Below are 25,770 nucleotides of genomic sequence, written 5' to 3'. Positions count from 1 at the left end.
GAGACTTCTGCAGTTCTGAGTGAAGCCTTAATGCGGTCAAAAATGCGGCATCGCGTGCGTTCATTACCTTGTCAGCGTTCGTCAGGGGGCGGCGGACAGCACAGCTCCGCTCACCTCGCCATCTCGGAAGCAACTCTGCTCTAACTTCTCCATACTACAATTTACCGAAGTTTGGTTTTAAAAAAACTATCTGGCTGTGTTTTCATCTGACCAATCAGAGTCTCATTGTTAACCTTAAGCTCCGCCTACAAAAATTCTGTCTATCCAATGAGAAACATTATACTTTTCGTGATGGGGCAATGTTTTTAAAGTTTGCAACGTAACAGAGACGCGAAAAAGTCTCACGCTAAAACTTGCAACTGGTGTGGTCCTTTTAGCGTTATCGTAAGATCTATACTGTTCTCCTGGACGGCTCTATCTTTTAACATGGGCTGGGGGGTGGTCCTAAGGTAACAGAGACGCGAAAAGTCTCACGCTAAAACTTGCGGGTGGTGTGGTCCTAGCAGTTAGCTGGCGACGTGGATGTCTATCCGTCCCTTATCGTAGGGCTTTCCAGCTTAACACGGTTCTGCTCTCGGCTTCTGTTCTCGTTTCTCCCCTCGGAACTGCGTCTGTCCCACGGTGGGAAGGTATGACATACATTTAGGCATTCTTGTGTTAGTCTGTGGTATTCCATTTGCTCACTCGTTACTCGTATTACTTTGGTTAATTTAATGTCACGATTTACTCGGGCCTATGTGACATACTACTGGATTTGCTTATCACGTCAGGGTTTTCATGGAAGGTGTTGGATATGCCTGACCTTTCAATCATACGGCAAAACAGTCTTGTCATTGCGCCTTATCATTTGCCAAAATCTTGTTTCAATCTCTCAAAATATTTATAAGGTACGAAGAATAAATGAATATTTCATTCTGACTTTTTCACTGACGCACGAATTCGTGACGGAGCGATTTACATACGAGGTGCGACAGTAAAGTAAGGAGACAGACGTGAAAAAAGAAATATTGCTTACCGTTTTAGTCAAGTTTAGTGTTGTAGTCATCAAAGTAGTTCCCTTCTGACTACACACACTTTTTCCAGCGCTTCTGCCATTGATGGTAACGTTTCTGGAACTCATCTTCTGTAATATCCTCCAAGACCCTCGTCGCAGCTTTTTGGACATCTTGTATTGTTTGAAAATGGTGTCCCTTGACCGCCGTTTTGACTCTTAGAAATAGAAAAAAGTCGCACAGAGCGATATCTGGTGAATAAGGTGGCTGTGGTAGGACTGAAATTTGTTTTGAGGTTAAAAATTGCTGTACTGACAGAACAGTACGCAGAATCCAATTATCAGCATTGTTGGCACAGACATGAAGAACTCTTTTACGAAGTCTTTATAAAATTTCTTTGTAGTAATATTGGCTGACTGTTTGTCCAGGAGGCACCCGCTCTTTATGAACAATTCCCTTGGCCCTGGCTAAGTTGACATCCGTCCGTAAGGTTGATGGTCGTCCACTGCGGTCTTCATCTTCAACATTCGTTCTGCCTTCACTAAACTGCCTTCACTAAACATCTCGGTCGGCGAATGATTCCAATCCAGGTAGAGAGGCATTCTCACATCGGACTATGACGAGAGTAAACCAACCGCTTCCAGTACTACCTGTGACAACGTCAAGACAGAAATTAACTCGACATCCACGGAAAAAAATCGGTCCATTCAATATGACACTTTATGCAGTTCCATTTGTGCCAAGTTTATTCTCCAAGCTAATTATGTGTTTGTAGACTGGCATGCGATGACGACGCTGACGATACATACGTCGACGAGGCATAGTGCTTCAATGCTGTTGCAGATATAGCTCACAGCGGAATGATTCCGCTGGTCTGCGTTGGCCGCTTCAATACTGAGCGCATGACCTTGATTACATAAGAGCGCTGATAACGGACTTAGCCGCTGCGAGGGCCGGCGCGGGAGCGTTATCCCGTACGCGTGCTGTAGTCGTACTAGCAGCACGCGTACCCGCTGGCAAGCCGCCCCAAGCGGGTTGCATCATGCAGCCTCGCAGGCGCTCAGCGGCCAATGCGACACTATGTTGCATCCTTGCATCCTTGAGCACAAGTTTATTCTCCAAGCTCAAAGTGTCATATTGAATGGACCAATTTTTTTCTGTGGATGTCGAGTTAATTTTAGTCTTGACGTTGCCACAGGAAGTACTGGAAGTGGATGGTTTACTCTCACTATAGTCCGATGTGAGAATGCCTCTCTACCTGGATTGGAATCATTCGTCGACCGAGATGTCATCGCTTACAAGACCTGGCATTGTGGAATAGATGCTAAGACCCAATCTAGACCTAGTTATGTATATAGTAATATGCCTTTTACATTGTATACCCGCTCCTGTCGTAAAGTTAGTAATGATGAAGAAATGCATGTATGGATGCCAAGTTTATTCTCCAAGCTAATTATGTGTTTGTAGACTGGCATGCGATGGCGACGTTGTATGGATGAAAGGACTTGGTGTGCTTGCTGAGAATGTAACTGTAACTGGTGATGTAACTTTGTACTATAATTATTAATAAAGTGTGATCTGTAGCGTCAGCCACCAGTCGCTAGACGTACATCTGGTGAACGGGGGCTCAAGGATGCAACAATTTGAAAAAAAATCCAAAACATAGTGTCGCGTTGGCCGCTGAGCGCCTGCGACGCTGCATGATGCAACCTGCTGGGCCGGCTCGCCGGTGGGTACGCGTGCTGCTAGTACGACTACAGCACGCGTGCGTGATAACGCTCCCGCGCCGGCCCTCGCAGCGGCTAAGTCCGTTATCAGCGCTCTTATCTAATCAAGGTCATGTGCTCAGTATTAAAGCGGCCAACGCAGACCAGTGGAATCATCTTCTCCAAAAGCCTTCTGAAGCTTACCGTAAGTTGTCGTCGCGTTTTTACCCAATTTAACGCAAAAAGAAATGGCATACCGTTGCGCAATATTATGCGGTTCCATTTTCGTGACAAGGGACACAGCTCACTACTTAGCAGCTGCATTGATGTGCCGCTTGGACTCTAAGCAGCCTATGGACCAAGGTCAAAGATATTGTGCCTACACAAGCCTGCAGGGTTGCCACATCTTGCAAAGAAAGTCATCTCATTACTTTGTTGTCGCACCTCGTACATTCCATGTTCTCGATATTGGAAATAGGCAGCTGTATCCTTCCAAGTTTAAAGAATAATTACCTACATGTAATCCACAGCAACATCTAACCTAACACGGACCAAACACAAATTTATTGCGACACCAGTTTTTCACTGCAAACCAAGAATTTCTTGCATTAGTTTACCTATTGTCGAAACATCGCAATGATAATAACCATTAACGCAGTGACGGGCGGATCATGTTGCGAGAATGAGAGTTTACTACCGAATAGTTTCTTTCAAATCGCTTCCGAAAGTTCGCAGATCGGCCGGCTTGCTGTTTACGCAGTCAAGCGATTCTGCCAGATTCCTCATCATACTGTGATCAGCTGCTGTCGTGCCCAGCACACGTTGGCAACTACGCTTCCCTCCACTCGCTCCGTACTGAATTGTCAAAGGTCGCACTATAGAGGGTTTTTACCGTAACCTCTTTTGATTAGACAGAATTCTGACAGGTATGCACCCGTAGGAAATGATGACCCTGAAGGTAAATTTGCTCTGCTCTTACTACAGCTATCTTTGGATCTTCGAAGTGTCATCACATTTGAAACAAATTCCTTACAATGACTATTGCCCCAGTGTCGCGGCATACTTATTTAAACGATCATGTGGCATCTATGGTCTATACTTTTTATCACACAAAGCTAGTAACCAATGCATGCAACCATATGGAACCAAACAAGAGTTTTTGCCGATGACGAAGATTCATCCTCAAAGAACTGCAGTGACAGGAAAGTCCTTTGTTTGATAAATGATGTTGATAATACATGGTTGGATGAAGATGATGTGGAGACATCGAATTTTCGTAACATCATCCAAATCGAGAACGAAGTAACTGCTACATCAGTCATAAATAACATAAAGGGATGGGTTCAAAGTACTTCGATACAAGATGATTAAATTTTTTTAGTGTGTTATGTTTTGTACATTTTCTACAAAAGTTTGGTTTATTCCTCATTTTATGAAAAAAAAGATTTTGCGTAGAAATATATAAGTAATTTTCGAAGCGCTGTTTGAATTTAATAATTTCTAATTTTAAAACTGCAAGATAATATGCTAGTCGCACTAGGAGAGGGGGTCCCACAAATGTGACCGATCACCTGTGACAAGGAAAAGGGGGCTCCAAAAAGTCATGAAATGACTTAATTTATGGATGGTCCCGAAGAACACGATTTCGTTATACGAGGGTTGGAACTTAAAATAGTGGCAACTATTTATTCACAACCGATACAAAAGAGTTACATGTTTGCATCTTCAAAGAAGTCACCAGAGTTGTGTAGAACCCGTTGTCAGCGATGTAGAAGTCGTACTATACCGTTAGCAGAGCCTCTTCTGTTCGTGGTGCGAATGGAGCGATGTACTGCCTGTCGATTTTCTGGAATAGTTCTGAAGCGAATGCCACAGAGTGGTTCCTTCTTCTGCGGAATCAAATCAAAGTCACAAGGACTTAAATCCGGGGAGTATGGTGGATGGTACAGTACTTCCCAGTCCCACCGACCGAACAGAGGATCCACAGCTTGATCTGTATGCGACCGTGCATTGTGGTGCAAAATGATGGGTGGGTTGCGCAGAAAGTGTCGCCGCTTCTTTCGCAAAGCTGGTCGCAGGTGATGCTCCAGAAACGAACAGTAATACTGTGCATTGACGGTCTGCCGTGGAGGAACGTAATGCGTTAGGATAACACCATCACAGTCGCACACGGGAATCACCATAACTGTAGACCGCTCCATTCGCACCATCAACAGAACAGGTTCTGCTAACTGTATGCTACGCCTTCCACATCGCTGGCAACGGGTTCTACACAGCGCTGGTGACTACTTTGAAGGAGAGTAACAGCTGCAAACATATAACTCTTTCGTGTCGGTTGTGAATAAATAGTTGCCACTATTTAACTTCCAACCCTCGTATGCTCAAAGTTTGTAGTTAACATGCCGAAACTTCCAGAAGACGTAAAAGTGGTGAACGGAAAGCCACTGAGAATAAATGAAAGAACGCTGTACTTTTATATTCTTCTTGTGTCGTCACCTTTCTTCGTTTGTTGCTCGAGCTGATCAGGTGAAAGTGTCGTAGTTGCAATCTATCTGTTTTGTAGGCTACGTTATTGGTTCAAGCCATTACCTTTTCTTTTAATCATTTATGTTACGATTTCTGAATACAGTAAGAAAAACAGCCGAGATTGGCTGCGGCTTGTTCAGATACTAACGACCGGACATAATATTAGTCCTTAGTAGTGATTAACAGAATTCCTGAAAGGATTGTTTCACAACAGAACTAGATCGGAAGGCATCCTATCGACGACTGGCGACTATGGCGCGCAGCCTGTACCTCGTACTTACACTCGTGATATTTCGTAGCCGTTCGCACATTTTCGAGAGCTTAAACGTTATTCGATCTTTATTAAGGTGATCGATTTATGGTGTTGTAATATTGTTGTAAGAAAGTGCTTATGACCTGTAGGCTTCTCCTAATATCTGTATTGCAAAAAGTTACTTTTGTTAGCAAATATTTATGAAGCAAGATTATTTGCTTCGCGCCACAATAACTGCGCTTTCCTACGTACCTCGCTGCTGACGTAACGGGCGTTCTCATGTCGAGCCACAGCGCCTCACACCTCCGTCCAGTGGCAACTCCATATGGCCCACCGGCTGCTTCAGCCAATGTCGGAACTGAGATATTACTCCCGACAGTGTTCATTTTGCAGTACAGCTTTGCATGATATCTGCAGTCGCGATACAGTATTGTAAAACTGGAAAATAAGGAAATAAAATATGGCTTGTGCAGAAGGGGTACCGTACAGTTACGGAATCATATCAAAGGAATAATAATTAAAGCAGCGACTTTTCCGAGTGTGATTGTTAGAAACTAAATAACAGAACGAGTTAGACTAGAATTCGAATCAAGCACAGCTGCAAACACGAGAAACTTAGAATATTAAATCCTCGTTGTAGAGAAGCATCTTAATTCACTTAACAAAGACAAGTTCCGATTGTACACCAACGAGCTTCCTTTCAGAGACGCCTGATACAGTAGCTGCACACTTAGCAATCATATACAGTCGCTCGCTCGATGAACGATCCGCACCTAAACTGTGGAAAGTAGCCCAAGTCACACCATTACTCATGAAAGGAAATAAAAGAAATCCGCTAAACTGCAGGCCCATATCACTGATGTCGATATGCAGTAGAATTTTGTAACATATACTGTGTTAGAAGATTATTAATGTAAGTAGGCTGTTTAGGTTTTCTTATTGGTAACGCCACGTAGCGCTCTGTATGAAAATCACTGGCTGTGCTGTGTGCAGTCTGTGGCTGGTTTGCATTGTTGCCTGCCATTGTAGTGTTGTGCTGTTGGATGTTAAAAGCGGGTAGCGTTGCGCAGTTGGAGGTGAGCCGCCAGCAGTGGTGGATGTGGGGAAGTGAGATGGCGCATTTTAGAGAGCGGATGATCTGGACGTGTGTCCATCAGAAACAGTACATTTGTAAGAATGGATGTCATGACCTGCTGTATACATATTATCATTTTTGAACACTATTGAGGTAAACACGTTGTTTGTTCTCTATCAAAATCTTTCATATGCTAACTATGCCTATCAGTAGTTAGTGCCTTCAGTAGTTTGAATCTTTTATTTAGCTGGCCATAGTGGCGCTCGCTGTATTGCAGTAGTTCGAGTAACGAAGATTTTTGTGAGGTAAGTGATTTGTGAAACGTATAGGTTAATGTTAGTCAGGGCCATTCTTTTGTAGGGATTACTGAAAGTCAGATTGCGTTGCGCCAAAAATATTGTGTGTCAGTTTAAGCACAGTCTTGTATAATTTTTCTAAGGGGACGTTTCATATGTCGACCCTTAGCCGAGGATACCTCACTAGAATCTTCTGATTTTTTCTTGTAGTTTGTGTAATTAGTGTAGCTTTTGTTTATTGCTAGTGTGTAATTGTAGAGAGAATTTCCTTTGTAGTTGTAGTTTTTCGTTGTTGTGCAGTAAAACACTTGTGGCATGCATGTAGATTTGCACCAAGTATTTCGCAGCTGCGCTTGCAATTAACTAGATATTATTTTCAGTGCTATGTTAATGTGTTTTCTTATTTTGCTCTTCAAATTGTGCTTTTCTGTGTTGTCGTGTGAAATATTGGGACAATAATGGCGTGTGAAAAACGTAATACTAGGCTCCAAAGTAAACTGAGAAATGACAGTGAAGACAAAAGCAGTGTGCTAGCGCCACCGTGTAATGAATTAACTAATGTTCAAACTAGTAATTTGGTAATTGTGCATAGGGAAATGGAGCGGGCGCCAAATAATGGCGTAGACAGTGAAACAAGTAGTGAACAGGGAAGCTCTATCGATCGATCGGTCGGCAAAAGCTCGCCTCAGGAATCCGAAATGACAGAACACAATATTGCAAATACTGTAGACTGAGGTTTTGGGTCCTCACCGTTTTCTCAAATAAGTCAAGACACATTTTCTGCTCGTCAAAATGTGAATGTTGCCGGTGCAAATGCACTGCCGAAAAGCATAGAGGAACAGATTCCAGACACTAATACATTATTATTGCAATTAATGCAGCAAATGAAACAAAATCAGAGGCAAACACAGCAACATTTAGACACAATGGAACAAAATCTTCAAAAGTTAGATACAATGGAACAAAACCAGAGACAAACACAGCAAAAGCTTCAAAAGTTAGACACAATAGAACAAAATCTTCGGAAGTTAGACACCACGCTTGAACAAACACGTGAAGATTTAACTACTGAGTTACATAACATTGAATCTAAATGTCAAAAAGTCTGCAATGACGTAAAAACACAAATTTGTGAGCATTTTCAACCCATTTTTTCGCGGCATGAAAATGCATTACAGAATCACGAAGCGGCCATAAAAGAACTGCAAAATATTGTTCATGAAAATCATGAGATCTTGCAAGCTAAAATTGACTCAGTTGCGTCTACCAATTCGGTTACGCAACTTGCAAAAACTCAGGAAAACTTAAAGGACACAGTAGATACGATTTCAACACAAATGGACACTCTGAAACTTGGTTCAGAAAAACACACAGAGGAAATAATTTCACCATTGGATAAAGTTGCCGAACTTTCAGATCAGTTCACAAACTTATCTGCAAAGGTAGATGATGATCTGAATGATACAAGACACTGAACACTGACACTGACACTGACACTGAAGGGTATGAACAAATTAGAAAATTCAAACAAAATCAAAATCAAATCAATACACAACACAAAAGAGAAATCCGGGAAGTACAAGATCAGTTGGCACAAGTAATACAAAAATTACATATTTCAGAGGACATTCGCGCTCCAACACGGGGAGAGGGACGTAGAAATACGGAACAACCACAAAATAATAACACAGGACACTTCGGAAATTATGAAAGAAACTGGCAAGGCGCATTGAATTTTGAGATGGAACCGCCGAAACGAAATAACAATGAGCGATGTGCGACTCGCCGACACGATGATTTTGACTATAAGCTGTTCATTACTACACGCAAATTCAAAACATTTAAGAATTCTGGCAACGACATTCATCCACAAGTGTGGCTTCAACAATTCTCTCATTGTTTCCCCCCCAACTGGTCATTAGAGCACAGATTAGAATGTATGTGTGGCTATTTAGAGAATGAACCAGCTGTAAGAATGCGATCGGTCATTCACGATTGCCACAGTGAAGGAGAATTTTATCATGCCTTCCTCTCAGCATATTGGTCTCAAGCTACACAAGACCGAGTAAAACATAGCATCATAATGATGAAACATTTCGAACAATCTGAATTTTCCAGTGTTGTGAAATATTTTGAAGACATGTTGCACAAGAATCAGTACCTGTGAAACCCATACAGCCCCTCAGAACTCATCCGCATTTGCCTAATCAAACTACCTGAACATTTACGACATATTATTTTGGCACGATGTTGCAAAGACGACATTGAAGCTTTTCAGGGACTCTTACAAGAATTAGAAATTGACACTGACAATCGCGAAACGCGAAAACAGGAACACAGCAATTACAGGTCACATCCGTCGCAATTCCGCGATGAAAGAAATAATAACTAGACACGACAAGGCTATTCTCACAACACAATCACGACCAAAACAGGCACCACCTGTATGACAACAGTTGGCAGAGTAGTAATAATTACACGGAAAGATCACCTCTCCATGGTAGTGACTATCACAGAGACAATCAGAGAAACAGACAATATGGGAACCAAAATAATTATTATCAAGGGAGACAGAATAAATTTAGACGCAACGGTCCAGCGCGCAGTTACGATTCAGGGAGAAATTCTCCACCACGTGACCGACAAGAAAGAAACTATGGAATCTACCGACATGACAACAGACGATATGATCGTAACAACAGACCTGAATTGCATCAGAACTGGTGGGATTCAAACAGGGCAGGGCCCTCTTGACAAGGTGAATTTGTAGAAGTTAGGTCTCCTAATCCCAATAACGACGCACGCCAACAAAGCGACAGACAATGACTCGTACCGCAGGCAGCCACGTGCGCTGGCTGGCTCAGAGAAAAATAACATAGGCGCTAACCTTGAGAAAAATTCCAATATTCTTTACCGACGTATACCGCATGATAATTGCGTTCAAGTTGAAACTCTGCGTACTAGGAAAAGTAAAGGATTGCACCACATTTCACATGTAAAACCGTGTGTTGAAAGATAATCTGTTTCAATTTAGTCTTTACTATAAAATTTTTCACTTCATGTTACTAGTCTCTTTGTCACACTTAGTAACTGTTAACATGTAACTATGTTTTAAAATAAACTATCCAGTCTATAACCTAGGGAACATATTTAGACAGTAATTACGAATGCATTGTTATAGTGAACAGACGACACAGTGTTATTGTGTGTGTACATTCTTGCTTGCTAGTGGCACAATTACGTAACGACCATAAGGCTCACATACTTAGAACATGTACCGGTACTGCTAATGAGATTTTAATGCAGTATTTTGGTTTACTTGAAAATACATTCTGGATTTAAAGTACTTTCTGAGAGATATCAGATGACACAGAGGTTAGTTTATTTGACAGCTACACGATTATATCACGACGCTACTAATGAGAGACACAATTTATATTATTGGTTTTCCGCTGTATCTGTTTTATATCTGCACAGTTTTTCTGTATTATTCTGGAAAGTAAAACATGTTTTAGTACTAACTTTTGTGGTATAGCTACAATGAGACAGCCTTTTTCGTAGCACAACACTACGTTACATTATAGTACTTTCTTGATCACAGTAAGGTACGTAATAACTACGATATCTATACGCAAAGCATTTCACTTTCGTTTATGATGAGGTAAGTACATTGACTTCAGCAGAACTTTGCTTACAGAGGACGATAACTACGACAGTTCCACAGAATTATCTTACAGCAAGACGCACATTTAGCGCTACAGGACATGCATTTGAGTGATTAATTTTGCACTTAAACCGTTTATTTTTTAAGATTTTTGAATTACAAAGAGAGTTTTCCATGATACATTTCATTCCATTGCTGTAACACCTGAAGGTATAATTACATTAATCCTCAAGGGGGTACACACTTACTTTGTGTACCATGTGTTTGGCAAGCACAAGGAGCCCAGCTAATATGGTATTTGCTTATACAACTTTACACATCGGTACTATATTTCTCTAACACATAAATTACACAGCTATCTGATCATTTAACTGGGAGAGACAAACATTTATTTTACTACATCAGTGACAGATGTTTACGTAATTACACGGTTGGATAACTTCACACTTATGAAATTGTATTTTGTCTGTACTTTGTGAAATGTTCATATTTTTTCGGAGCCATTGTGATATTATGAGAGCTTTGAATGATATATTTGGTATGGGATCATGATTTTTAAAGTATGTTTCAGGTAGATGAAACTTTTGACATGAGCAGAGAATTTTTTTTTAGGTTTTGAAATTATTGGAAGAAGCTACGACGATTTTGAGATTTGGCTGAGGTTTTATGATGTTATGGTGACGATGTGTATTACGCTGTTGCGGTATGTTTATGATCAATAAGCTGATGCTATATGAGGAATTTGATTATGCTATGTATTTATTATGATGAAATATTGAGGAAGTGTCTACGAATATGTATATGTGTAATAAAGCAAGGAATAATGAGTAGTGGTTAGGGACTCCGGTTTGTGAAAAAGGATGTTGGAAATCGAGAATCGTACTTTAAGAGTTATGAAATGTGTGTAAATGCGTGAATGTATCACAATGCCGGCGAAAATTTTTGGACACTGTTATATTTATAGGATTTTGTTTCTACAGATTTGCAACGTAAATTCTCAACCTGTGAAATTTTTATATGAGACTGTGACTAGTGCAAACTGGTGTCGTAAATATTTCGGTAAGAAAGTTAAGTGACCACCTTCACGTAATGCGTCGTGAGCACCCAGCTGGGCGACAGTCGCCTGGAAAAAAGCCATTAGTGTGTGCCTTTCAGAGGCACAGGTGGAGAAAAAAGGAGGCCATTATCCTCGCTATTGACATTCCTTTGTAGAAAGCATCGCAAATACGACACGCTCAAACTTGAAAACATATGATTATACTGTGGAGCTCTTAATTTATGATATTTACTAAAATGCCTAATGAAATGATGAGAAACATTTTACATCTATTGTCTTTCTAGTTGAGAGATTGCTCATTTTGTTTAATATCTATTTTGTAGCTGCACTGCAGCATTGGTTAAAATAAAATTTAATAGATGTACTAATATAGATATTTTATGCCTACAGTTCCATTAAACAGTAATTTTATGATCTACTTCCAAAAAAACGCGGGAGCACAAAAAGACATTTCCCTTCACAGGAATTGCATATATAATTTTTGTCAATGACTGGTAACTTTTTAGTGTAAGTTAAGGTGATGCATCACTCTAGTATTGTGACATAGGTATTAAATATGGCCATTTTTACTGTAATATTCTTTCTGCCTGAGCTTTGTCATGTTTAGATATTAGTTATTGCATTTGCTGCTGCTGTTTGCCAGGCATAGTGCTACTAAATTTCACTTTGTATTACTCTGTTAAGCCAGTTTTACTACTGATTTATTTTTCTTGTTGCTGCACATTGGCTCATATTAGTTGTAATATTGCAATTTCTCTGCTAATTTAGATTTACTGCTGCTTTCTTTGACAATTTCTATTTTTTTCATTGCTGTTTGTGTTAATTGTTTTGTACTGCTGCATTGCCTCGTCCCTTAGTTTATGCATCTGAGCTCAGTAGATTTAAGTTAGTTTAAGAGGGGGTAGGCTATATAAGAGAATGATTTGCAGTGGATTGGAAGAAATGCATTGAGAAGTTATATGAAAAAGATTTGGGCCAAAATAAGTATTGTACACCGAGAAATGATTATTTTGAAAGAAATATAAATAGACTATAGAAAGCAGGTATAGATAGGACTTTTTGGGAATAATGATGGATGAAGGGAGATCTCCAAGAAGTAAAGAAAGTTTGCAAATACTGCAGTAAAACAAACCCTGTCCTTTCCTTTTGTATTATTCCGCTATGTGTTTGTATACCCTTGTGTATTTTTGTTCTTCCTGTCTTTATGTGTTTATCTGATGAGAGTTGTGTTGTAGAATTTTTCTAATACTATGTAATTTACTTTGTAAAGATGTTTAGACATTTTTTATTCTGTTTTGTTTCAATGCTCATGTGTGACATTAATGTTTAGAAAACTGTTCTCATTATTTTATATATTTACTTATGTCATAATTCCTGTAACACTGATGTATCTGTTTATTTCCATTCTTTTGTAAAGCCCGTATTATTACAAATGTTATCTGTATTATTATGTTTTTAATGATGTTTTCTGTATCACTGTAATTGTATTCTTATCTTATAAAATTGTAATTGACACCAGTTCATCAAATTAAGTAACTTGTAAGTTACATTTCACTGCACACATTTCTGTTGGTCATAGTATATGGACAATATGTGAGAAGTAGGGACTGATAGCGTTTGCACGTGTGTTAATAATTCAGCAAGGGACTGGATAACAGCATTGCTGGTTCTAAGGACATTTCAAACAAATTTTTTGTGAGTGGACAAGTGGTGGTTTATGGACTTGCTATATTCTCCGCAAGACTCTTCGATGGTGATTGTGCACCTGCACAGTCGCAACAGATGACTGCTGGCCGTCTCTACAAGGACTACAGTGGGTCTGCATCTTTGATGGCTCACCAATACCATTATTTCTACAAGGACTGCAGTGGGTCTGCACCTGTGGTGGTCACCAATACCGTAATCTCTACCAGGACTACAGTGGGTCTGCTCTTTGATGACCTACCTACCAACATTCTTCAAAACTTCGACTGACTCTGCGGTGGGTTTGCTCTGTTGTGCCCCATTACCTGTCTGCATGTCAAGAGTCAGCACTGTCTTTCTGTTGGAAGGACAATACTACTTCTTCAAGACTACATGGAAATCCACTACTTCAGTGTGCATTTTCTTTTATTGCTCAGACTTTGAGAAAAACACTGCAATTTTACTGTGATGAATGGTCAGGACTGTCTTTATGGACTGTGAGAAAATTTTAGTTTTTGACCAACAGTGTATCAATAAGTGTGTGCATTTGATTTCTTTGTTATTGTAATTGTGAAAAACTTTTAACAAATATGTATTGGCCAGTGCCCAAAACAATTTCTAAATTTTTTTTGTGGGGAACATGGGGGCTATGTAAGTAGGCTGTTTAGGTTTTCTTATTGGTAAAGCCACGTAGCTCTCTGTATGAAAATCACTGGCTGTGCTGTGTGCAGTCTGTGGCTGGTTTGCATTGTTGTCTGCCATTGTAGTGTTGTGCTGTTGGCTGTTAAAAGCGCGTAGCGTTGTGCAGTTGGAGGTGAGCCGCCAGCAGTGGTGGATGTGGGGAAGTGAGATGGCGCATTTTAGAGAGCGGATGATCTGGACGTGTGTCCATCAAAAACAGTACACTTGTAAGAATGGATGTCATGAACTGCTGTATATATATTATCATTTTTGAACACTATTGAGGTAAACACATTGTTTGTTCCCTATCAAAATCTTTCATATGCTAAATATGCCTATTAGTAGTTAGTGCCTTCAGTAGTTTGAATCTTTTATTTAGCTGGCAGTAGTGGCGCTCGCAGTATTGCAGTAGTTCGAGTAACGAAGATTTTTGTGAGGTAAGTGATTTGTGAAACGTATAGGTTAATGTTAGTCAGGGCCATTCTTTTGTAGGGATTAATGAAAGTCAGATTGCGTTGCGCCAAAAATATTGTGTGTCAGTTTAAGCACAGTCTTGTACAATTTTTCTAAGGGGACGTTTCGTTAATTATGCTGAATAATCTGTTCAGACGTACTCAGTAAGGATTCAGAAAATATCGTTATAGTGAAACACCACTAGTTCTTCATTCACACGAAGTAAAGAATGCTATCGACAAGGTATCTCAAAATGATGCCGTATTTCTTGACTTCCAGAAAAATTTTGGCACCGTGCCTCACAAGCGGTTTGTAATCAAACTCGATTCCCATGGTGTATCGTGCGACAAGACTCGTGATTTCCTGTCAGAAAGGATACAATGCATAGTAATTGACGGAAAGCCGTCTAGTAAAACTTAAGTGCGTGGCGGTAACTTTTAAATTGATTTAAAGACGCTCTCTGGCAGCTAGATAGCAATAACAACGATAAAAGATAGCGAGGCCAGAGATTATCAATGAACAGTCCAGCGCGCTCTAGTTAATACACTACTGGCCATTAAAATTGCTACACCACGAACTGACGTGTTACAGACGCGAAATTTAACCGACAGGAAGAAGACGTTGTGATACGCAAATCATTAGCTTTTCAGAGCATTCAAACAAGGTTGGCGCCGGTGGCGACAATTACAACATGCTGACATGAGGAAAGTTTCCAACCGATTTCTCATACGAAAACAGGAGTTGACCGGCTTTGCCTGGTGAAATATTGTTGTGATGCCTCGTGTAAGGAGGAGAAATGCGTACCATCACGTTTCTGACTTTGATAAACGTCGAATTGTAGCCTATCGCGATTGCGGTTTATCGTATCGCGACATTGTTGCTCGCGTTGGGCGAGATCCAATGACTGGTAGCAGAATATGGAATCGGTGGGTTCAGGAGGGTAATACAGAACGACGTACTGAATCCCAACGGCCTCGTATCACTAGCAGTCGAGATGACAGGCATCTTATCCGCATGACTGTAACGGATCGTGCAGCCACGTCTCGATCCCTGAGTCAATAGATGGGGACGTTTGCAAGACAACAATCATCTGCATGAACAGTTCGACGACGTTTACACCAGCATGGACTATCGGCTGGGAGACCATAGCTGCGGTTACCCTTGACGCTGCATCACATACAGGAGCGCCTGCGATGGTGTACTCAACGACGAACCTGCGTGCACGAATGGAAAACGTCATTTTTTCGGATGAATCCAGGTTCTGTCGCATCCGTGTTTGGCGACATCGAGGTGAACGCACATTCGAAGCGTGTATTCGTCATCGCCATACTGGCGTATCACACGGCGTGATGGTATGGGGTGCCATTGGTTACACGTCTCGGTCACCTCTTGTTCGCATTGACGGCGCTTTGAACAGTGGACGTTACATTTCAGATGTGTTACGACCCGTGGCTCTACCCTTCATTCGATCCCTGCGAAACCCTACATTTCAGCAGGATAATGCACGACCGCATGTTTCAGGTCTTGTACGGGACTTTCTGGATACAGAAAATGTTCGACTGCTGCCCTGGCCAGCACACTCTCCAGATCTCTCCCCAACTGAAAACGTCTGGTCAATGGTGGCCGAGCAACTAGCTCGTCACAATACGCCAGTCACTACTCTTGATGAACTGTGGTATCGTGTTGAAGGTGCATGGGCAGCTGTACATGTACACGCCATCCAAGCTGTGTTTGACTCAATGACCAGGCGTATCAAGGCCGTTATTACGGCCAGAGGTGGTTGTTCTGGGTACTGATTTCTCAGTGTCTATGCATCCAAATTGCGTGAAAATGTAATCACATGTCAATTCTAGTATAGGATATTTGTCCAATGAATACCCGTTTATCATCTGCATTTCTTCTAGGTGTAGCAGTTTTAATGGCCAGTAGTGTAGTAGCCGTGTGTCTGTGTTGAGATCTGAAAGAGTTGCGTGAAAAGTGTACGCACGCCAAGTATTATTAACTCCTTGAATTTATTACGTAGAGGTTGTGTGTGAAACTGTATTTGGGACAATTTTAAAAAATTTGTTTGAATATTTATGAAAGTACATCGCAATAAATGTTTGGATGACCGTGAGGACCTGCAAGGACACCCGTAGTAATGGAGGGAAACACCAACGTGTCACCGCAGTGCTGAAGAGCTATAGTTATTTCTCGGATAGCCGAAACCCCTCCTTTATACGGGAATATATTACAGAATAATCTTAAAAAAATCATTTAACCTCTTAAATAATATTGCCCTTATCATCACCAAACCCTTTTCTCGTAATTTTGCAAATGATTCACGCGTTCCTCAAGGAAGTGTTACAGTCTCTTTGCTGTTTCTAATGTATATAAATTATTTAGGAGACAACCTGAACAGCCGCGTTATATTGTTTGCAGATGATGGTGTCATTTACTATCTAGTAAAGTCATCAGAAGGTCAAAAAAAAAATAGACACAAAATCTCTTGGTGCGAAAAGTTGTAATTCATCCTAAATAACGAAAAATGTGCGTACTACAACGAATCCGTTAAATTGGGGTTACACGATAAATCGCACGAATCTAAACGCTGGCAGCTCAACTAAAATACTTAGGGATTGCAATTACGGACAACTTAATTTGGAACACAGAAAACGTTGTGGGTATGGTGAAGCAAACATTGTGTTTCATTGGCAGAACACTTTAAAAGACGCGGCAGATCTGCTAAAGAGACTGCCTACACTACGCTTGTCTGTCCTCTGTAACAGAACTGCTGTGTGGTTATAGGGTCCTTACCAGATTGGGTTCACGGAAGACATCGAAAAAGTTCAAAGAAGGACAACTCGTTTTGTTTTATAGAGGAAACGGGGCGAAAGTGTCACGGATATGATACACGCGTTAGGATGGCAATCATTAAAACAAAGGCATTTTTCGTTGCGGCGAGATTTTGTTGACGAAATGTAAGTCATCAGCTTTTTCCTCCGAATACGAAAATATTTTGTTGACGCTCGCCTACATAGGGAGAAAGGTTTATCGTAATAAAACAAGAGAAATCAGAGGCCGCACGTAAAGATTCAAGCGATCGTTCCTCCCGTCCGCTTTTCGGGAGTAAAACTGTAGAGAAGTAGTGGGAGGGTGGTTCAGTGAACCCATCGCCGGGTACTTAAGTGAGTAGTCATGTAGGTGATGTAGATGTGGATCTCGGCGGCAGTTTTTCTTAATTAACAATGCACAACGTGCGTGACTGTAAGATGGCTCCTTCTGCCACTGTGGCCAGTGCCTTTCCTAGATAATTACCTACAGTAATATAAGCAGTAAAGACGCGAAGGAAGCAGACAACGAGGATTTTGCACGGTGTTAATAAGACGTTCATGTTGGACACGATACACAAAGCATACGAATGTAGAGAATGCCAAATCAGAATGATATCACAATATTTTTCCGGAACATAAGGAAGACAAAGAGTAAGGAAAGGAGTGAAATACTAACAGACAAGACGGGGAAATGCCTGCAAGCAAGGAAAAGGGAATATTTTGAGATGTTACTGAATCCAAAGTACCCACAGGTAGTTTCCCAGATATCGTACATGAAAACGGGGTGGAAGACGGTCACTGTGGAGAATGCCACAGCAGTGATAGGAAAATTCTAAGTGAGTGAGTACTGAACGACTGCAGTAATTTTCTAGGCTGGAGGGAAAACGCTGCAGACACCCGAACTGTGTGAAGTCATTCAGTAATAATGAGATGCTAGGTAGGTCCACAAGATTGGAAACTATCTGTAATTGTCCCAACAAACGAGAAGAATAAACAACCAGCGGAGTTTCGCTCCTGAGTATGTCATAGAATGTCATTTCGCTAATTTTCTTAGACAAATTGGAGATGTTATTGTAGTAGGTAGTGAGAAAGTATCAAGCGGATTTTTGTATCAGACGATTCATCTACATCTACATCTACGTCCATACTCCGCAAGCCACCTGACGGTGTGTGGCGGAGGGTACTTTGAGTACCTCTATCGGTTCTCCCTTCCATTACAGTCTCGTAAGGTTCGTGGAAAGAAAGATTGTCGGTATGCCTCTGTGTGGGCTCTAATCTCTCTGATTTTATCCTCATGGTCTCTTCCAGAGATATACGAAGCAGGGAGCAGTATACTGCTTGACTATTCGGTGAAGATATGTTCTCGAAACTTCAACAAAAGCCCGTACCGAGCTACTGAGCGTCTCTCCTGCAGAGTCTTCCATTGGAGTTTATCTATCATCTCCGTAACGCTTTCGCGATTACTAAATGATCTTGTAACGAAGCGCGCTGCTCTCCGTTGGATCTTCTCTGTCTCTTATATCAACCCTATCTGGTACAGATCCCACACTGGCAGTGGGCGAACAAGTGTACTGTAACCTACTTCCTTTGTTTTCGGAGTGCATTTCCTTAGGATTCTTCCAATGAATCTCAGTCTGGCATCTGCTTTACCGACGATCTACTTTATATGATCATTCCATTTTAAATCACTCCTAGTGCCTACTCCCAGATAAGCTATGGAATTAACTGCTTCCACTTGCTGACCTGCTATATTGCGGCTAAATGATAGAGGATCTTTCTTTCTGTGTATTCGCAGCACATTACACTTTTCTACATTGAGATTCAATTGTCATTCCCTGCACCATGCGTCAATTCGTTGCAGATCCTCCTCCATTTCAGTACAATTTTACATTGTTACAACCTCTGGATATACCACAGCATCATCCGCAAAAAGCCTCAGTGAACTTCCGATGTTATCCACAAGGTCATTTGTATATATTGTGAATAGCAACGGTCCTACGACACTCCCCTGCGGCACACCTGAAATCACTCTTACTTCGGAAGACTTCTCTTCATTGAGAATGACATGCTGCGTTCTGTTATCTAGAAACTCTTCAATCCAATCACACAATTGGTCTGATAGTCCGTATGCTCTGACTATGCCATTAAACAACTGTGGGGAACTGTATCGAACGCCTTGCGGAAGTCAAGAAACACGACATCTACCTGTGAACCCGAGTCTATAGCCCTCTGAGTCTCGTGGACGAATAGCGCGAGTTGGGTTTCACACGACCGTCTTTTACGAAACCCATGCTCATTCCTACAGAGTAGATTTCTAGTCTCCAGAAAAGTCATTATACTCGAACACAATACGTGTTCCAAAATTCTGCAACTGATCGACGTTAGAGATATAGGTCTATAGTTCTGCACATCTGTTCGAGGTCCCTTCTTGAAAACGGGGATGACCTGTGCCCTTTTCCAATCCTTTGGAGCGCTACGCTCTTCTAGAGACCTACGGTACACGATTAACAATGCATCAAATATTTACCGTGAGACAAAAATCAGGAGGAGGTGTTGGGAGACGTATGAAGAACAGGGAACTGATCCAGTATCGAAAGTATTACGTGGCAGACCCAGGGAGAAATGGATGGACGATACTATGAAAGAACTGTAAGTGCTGGCGGTTGAATCGCAGGGGGTGCCACAGTTCGAGAGTGCAGCTGATGGAGGCAGACTGTCAGCTGCGTAAACTTTCTTAAAGATGGATAAACGCTAGACAAATACTGCACAAAACGGGAAGACGCTAACAGTTACCAGGCTGCTGTTCTGTGAGAAAACGGCCACATTTCGAGCGCTGCCGTAACTGCCTCTTGGCGTGTGAGCGCAGGTTCCGTTACGCTCTGACGAGCTGTCTGCGCTAATTCCACACAGAGACTGGTCCAAGTCTCGCTAGAGATACAGAGCGAGTGAGGGCAAAGACCTATGATCACCGCAGTAACGAGTCTGTAGTACCGTTGAGTTTCTCCGGTGAATTTCGCATCTCTTTGTTCTGTGAAGACGACCTTTACGTACGTTTCCGGGTTATGCGATTACGCCGACGGTGGCAATTACTACTGAGCCTTGACGAGTGCAGCCTGCTTCCACGTGAGTAACACGTAAATAATGAAGAAATTTTCGCACTGTGTCCAGTGGCAGTGCGAAAGATTTTGAATCAACAATTTTGCAGTTTATTGTTACAGTATGACACATACAGTTCGTACACTACTGTACGCTTTTGTTATCCACTGCGACAGTAGCGCGCCTAGTGGCCAACAACGTACCATGGCATAGACTCACGTATGGAGGACAAAGTATAGCCCACACAGGATACGGTAACCGATACGCAATGACCAGTTCTCGTTCAAAGCTCTGGGCGAGTTCATTCGTTTGTTCGGAAGGGGAGGCCGACAAGAGTTGCCATCTTTCGGCCGGTCGGTTATGACAAAATCGAGGCGCTCGTCCTCAGTCTTTCTCAAACGATTTTAGAGAACCTATTCGGTAAAAAAAAATCATTTTTGCTTTACCTGTAGCTTTATATGTCAGGTTCACGAAGGCGTAACCATCATTTCGTTAACGGTCATTGGTAATGTGATATTTATTTATTTATTTATTTATTTATTTAACCTGATCAGATTAGGGCCATCAGGCCCTCTCTTACATCAGACCAGTGTTTCACACATGCAGCATTTCACACATCAGAGTGACATCATGACAATACTTTAAATAAGAAAATTAGATTGCTCTAGTCACAATATGAATAAAGAATAATGACTAAGACCTAATAAAGTAAGTACTGGCAGTATTTTTACGACAGGTGCTATACATACAAATTATGATAAAAGTAATAATAGTAACAGTAGAAAAAAATTAAATAATAATGATAAACATGAGAAAAATTGGCAATAGTAATGAAGATTTGTGCAGATGTACATTAATATCTTGGTGTGTAAGGTAGATGTTTACTAGTATAGCGAGTTTTGGGGGAGGGAGGCTTAAGGAGGGGGAAAGAGGGAAGTAATGAGGTGAAGTGCATTTGTGTACAAAGGAAAGCATTACTGTTGCTTAAGTAGATACGTCATTAACTGTTTTTTGAAGCTAGACATGTTTTTAAGTTCTCTAACATACCGAGGGAGGTTATTCCAGAGTCGGGTTCCCGCTACTGTAAAGGACTTGGAGAAGGCGACTGAGCGATGCAGTGGAACAGAGAGGATTTTATTATGATGGGAACGTGTGTTTCTGCCATGTTGTTCAGACATAAGCGTTAAGGACGAGGAGAGATATGAGGGACAGTGTACATTTATAAGGCAGTAGATGAGACAGAGTGTATGGAAGTCTCTGCGTTTGTCTGCACGCAGCCAGGACAATTTTGCATATGCTGGTGAAATGTGATCAAAAAGTCGAATGTCACAGATATATCGGACACAGGCGTTCATGACCAGTTCCAGACGTCGCGAGTTTTCCTGAGAGAGGCCTTGTAGGAGAATATCGCTGTAATCAATGATTGGGAATATAAGCGTTTGTACTAATTTCTTTTTCAGATCGAAAGGGAAGAGTTTTTTATATTTTTGTAGGACATGAAGGGATGCTGATGCTTTTTTGCACACTGCAGTTACGTGCTCTGTCCAATTTAGATTTTCATCTATTATTACTCCCAAACTCTTTGCTGAGGGAGAGAAGTTAATATTTGTTCCATTTAGGATAAGAGATGGTACGGATTCCCGATGTTTTGGGCTAATGAGCTTAGAGTGACCAACAACTACCGCTTGGGTTTTAGATGGGTTTAGTTTTAGTCCTATGTCCTGTGCCCATTTTGATAGTGCATCGAGATCAGTATTGAAGTTTTCAATAGCTTTCTTCAGATTGTTTGATTCCGCACTTAGATACAACTGAAGGTCATCAGCATACATATTATATTTGCAATAAGTCAGAACCGATGACACATCATTGACATACAGAGAGAAGAGTATGGGACCTAGTACTGAGCCTTGGGGAACGCCTGACACTACCTGCCGCCATTGTGATTTTATATTCCCGGACAGGACGCGTTGCTGACGAGACGTCATGTATGAGCGAAACCATTGCACTGCACTTGGTGAGAAATTTAGACCGCTAAGTTTGGCTAGTAAGATGTCGAAGTCGACAGTATCAAATGCTTTGCTGAAATCTAAGAAGCAAATGATAGTTGCTTCTTGTCTGTCCATGGCAAGTTTCAGGTCATCTGTCACCTTTATCAGTGCGGATGTTGTGCTTCGATGTTTACGGAAACCTGATTGGTATTCGTCTAGTAGGTTGTTAGTAGTTAGGTAGTTGGTGAGCTGGTCATGGACTATATATTCTAAGGCCTTTGATAGTGCAGGAAGAAGGCAGATTGGGCGGTAGTCAGAGGGTGCTGTGGCGATGTCCTTTTTAGGCAGTGGCTTAATTTGTCCCAGTTTCCAGGCCTCAGGGAAAACACTTGTGATTAATGAGTCGTTGAAAATGTCTGTTTACGTGGACATGACATTGCGTGAAATTCAAAAAAGTTTGTAATGAGAAATAGAGGTCGCTATGGTTTTGCGTTTGGTGCATGTTACATAATACGTTGCAGTGTATGAAATTTAACTAACATATTGAATTTTTCTTTAGACGTGGCTGGATCTAGAGAAAACTGATCTAATGTAGCGCACTGATTTGTGATCGCGTCTCTCCTACGATAAAACCAGAGTGAGGTGTCCACAACATTTCCCTAAGCACAGGAAAGGTTAGGACGCGCCGCGAGCGACCCGTCCGCGGATATAACAGCCAATATCTCAAGAATGAAAAGAGATATCATTACGGTCACAAATTTAAATACAATTTAGATATATCGGTTACATTTCACACGCAATAATGTATGACCTTAAATGAACTGTACGGAAAATCTACGCAATTTGATTTTACCTCTGCAAATTCTTAAAAATTTCGTGCTGCCATGTACTCAATTTCGTGCAGCACAGTAACTATGACGAATAACAAAAATAAAGTCTGACCTTTATCATTTAAGGATATCAAGCTATAGGTTGCGGAAGAATCAAATTGTTTCACCGAACAGTTTTCTTAAAATCGGATGTTAAGTAATTTATAGCTGCCATCGCGTCCGCTCCACTACTTTGCCGAGAAGAGACATGCCTGTCATTCTCTGTCGCGCGTGCTGCAGCGTCAAGATTCAAACACGTTTGAATTCAAATGTAGCCAGTTGCAGCGGGACACAGGCAGCGTCACGGATGTCGCTCACGTAGGCTACTTCCGTAACTACACCTGCGGTTGTTTTTTGTCACCTGAAGCTGTCGCGCGCTGTAGGTCGCCTCTGTAGCTCACGTAGGACACGCCGTAACACCCACTACTGCGGCGCTCACAACGCGTCCCCTGCCTGCCTGGCACGACATTCTGCGCCCACTATAATAAGCATCGCTGGTGTAGAGAAACAACTGAAAGAGCTGAAAGCAAATAAGTCACAAATAAGTCACCACGTCCTGATGGTATATCAATTCGGTTTTACAAAGAGTGCTCTACAGCATTGGTCCCTTACTTAGCTTGGATTCATCGCGAATCTCTCGCCCACGGAAAGTCCCAAGCGGCTGGAAAAAAGCGCAGCTGACTCCTGTACGTAAGGTGGGCAAAAGAACGGACCCGAAAAATTACGGACATATCTTTAACATCAGTTTGATACAGAATCCTCGAACATATTCTCATTTCGAATCTTATGAATTTCCTCGGCAGGGAAAGGTTCAGTGCCCAAATCACTACGAATTTAGAAAGTATCGCTCGTACGAAAATCAGCTTGCCCTTTTCTCACACGACGTCCTGCGAACCGTGGATGAAGGGCAACAGGCGGAGTCCGTATTCCTAGTTTTCTGTAAAGCATTTGGCACAGTGCCAAACTGCCGACTGTTAACGAAGATTCAAGTTTACGAAATAGTTTCCCATGCATGTGAGCGGCTCGAAGAGTTTTTAAGTAACAAAACCCCGTTATGTTGTCCTCGACAGCGAGTGTTCATCAGAGACAAGGATATCATCAGGAGTGCTCCATAGAAGTCCGATGGGACCGCTGCATTTTCTGTGTACATGAATGATCTGGCGGACAGTGTAAACAGCAGTCTGCAGTTGTTTGCTGATGATGCTGTGGTGTATGGGAAGGTTGAGTGACTGTAGCAGGATAGGAGATGACTTGAACAATATTTTTGATTGGTATGATGAATTACAGCTAGTTCTAAATGTAGAAAAATGTAAGTTAATGCAGATGGGCAACGAAAAAAACCACAAGCAGTTCGAATACAGCATTACTAGTGCGCCGCTTGACGCAGTCACGTCGATAAAATATCTGAACGTAACGTTGCAAAGCGATATGAATTGGCATGAGCGTGTGAGGACTCCCCCCAATGAACCATGGACCTTGCCATTGGTGGGGAGGCTTGCATGCCTCAGTGATACAGATAGCCGTACCGTAGGTGAAGCCACAAGAGGGGGGTATCTGTTGAGAGGCCAGACAAACGTGTGGTTCCTGAAGAGGGGCAGCAGACTTTTCAGTAGTTGCAGGGGCAGCAGTCTGGATGATTGACTGATCTGGCCTTGTAACACTAACCAAAACGGTCTTGCTGTGCTGGTACTGCGAACGGTTGAAAGAAAGGGGAAACTACAGCCGTAATTTTTCCTGAGGGCATGCAGCTTTACTGTATGATTAAATGATGATGGCGTCCTCTTGGGTAAAATATTCCGGAGGTAAAATAGTCCTCCATTTTGATATCTGGGCGCGGACTACTCAAGAGGATGTCGTTATCAGAAGAAAGAAAACTGGCGTTCTACGGATCGGAGCGTGGAATGTCAGATCCCTTAATCGGGCAGGGAGGTTAGAAAATTTAAAAAGGGAAATAGATAGGTTAAAGTTAGATATAGTGGGAATTAGTGAAGTTCGGTGGCAGGAGGAACAAGACTTTTGGTAACGTGAATACAGGGTTATAAATACAAAATCAAGTAGAGGTAATGCAGGAGTAGGTTTAATAACGAATAAAAAAAATAGGAGTGCGTGTAAGCTACTACAAACAGCATAGTGAACACATTATTGTGGCCAAGATACACACGAAGCCCACGCCTACTACAGGAGTACAGGTTTATATGCCAACTAGCTCTGCAGATGAAGAAGAAATTGATGAAATGTATGATGAGATAAAAGAAATTATTCAAGCAGTGAAGGGAGACGAAAATTTAATAGTCATTGGTGACTGGAATTCGATAGTAGGAAAAGGGAGTGAAGGAAACATAGTGGGTGATGGGTGATATTGAATCGAATTGGGGAGAAGAGGATTTTGTGGCACAATTTGATAAAAAGAAGGGATCGGTTGGTAGCACATGATCTGAGGCATCAAGGGATCACCAATTTAGTACTGGAGAGCAGCGTGGAGGGTAAAAATCGTAGAGGGAGACCGAGAGATGAATGCACTAAGCAGATTCAGAAGGATGTAGGTTGCAGTAGGTACTGGGAGATGAAGAAGCTTGCACAGGACAGAGTAGCATGGAGAGCTGCATCAAACCAGTCTC

Source organism: Schistocerca piceifrons, chromosome 3 (assembly GCF_021461385.2).
Source record: "Schistocerca piceifrons isolate TAMUIC-IGC-003096 chromosome 3, iqSchPice1.1, whole genome shotgun sequence".
NCBI lineage: Eukaryota > Metazoa > Arthropoda > Insecta > Orthoptera > Acrididae > Schistocerca > Schistocerca piceifrons.
Note: the sequence above shows the minus strand (reverse complement) of the source record.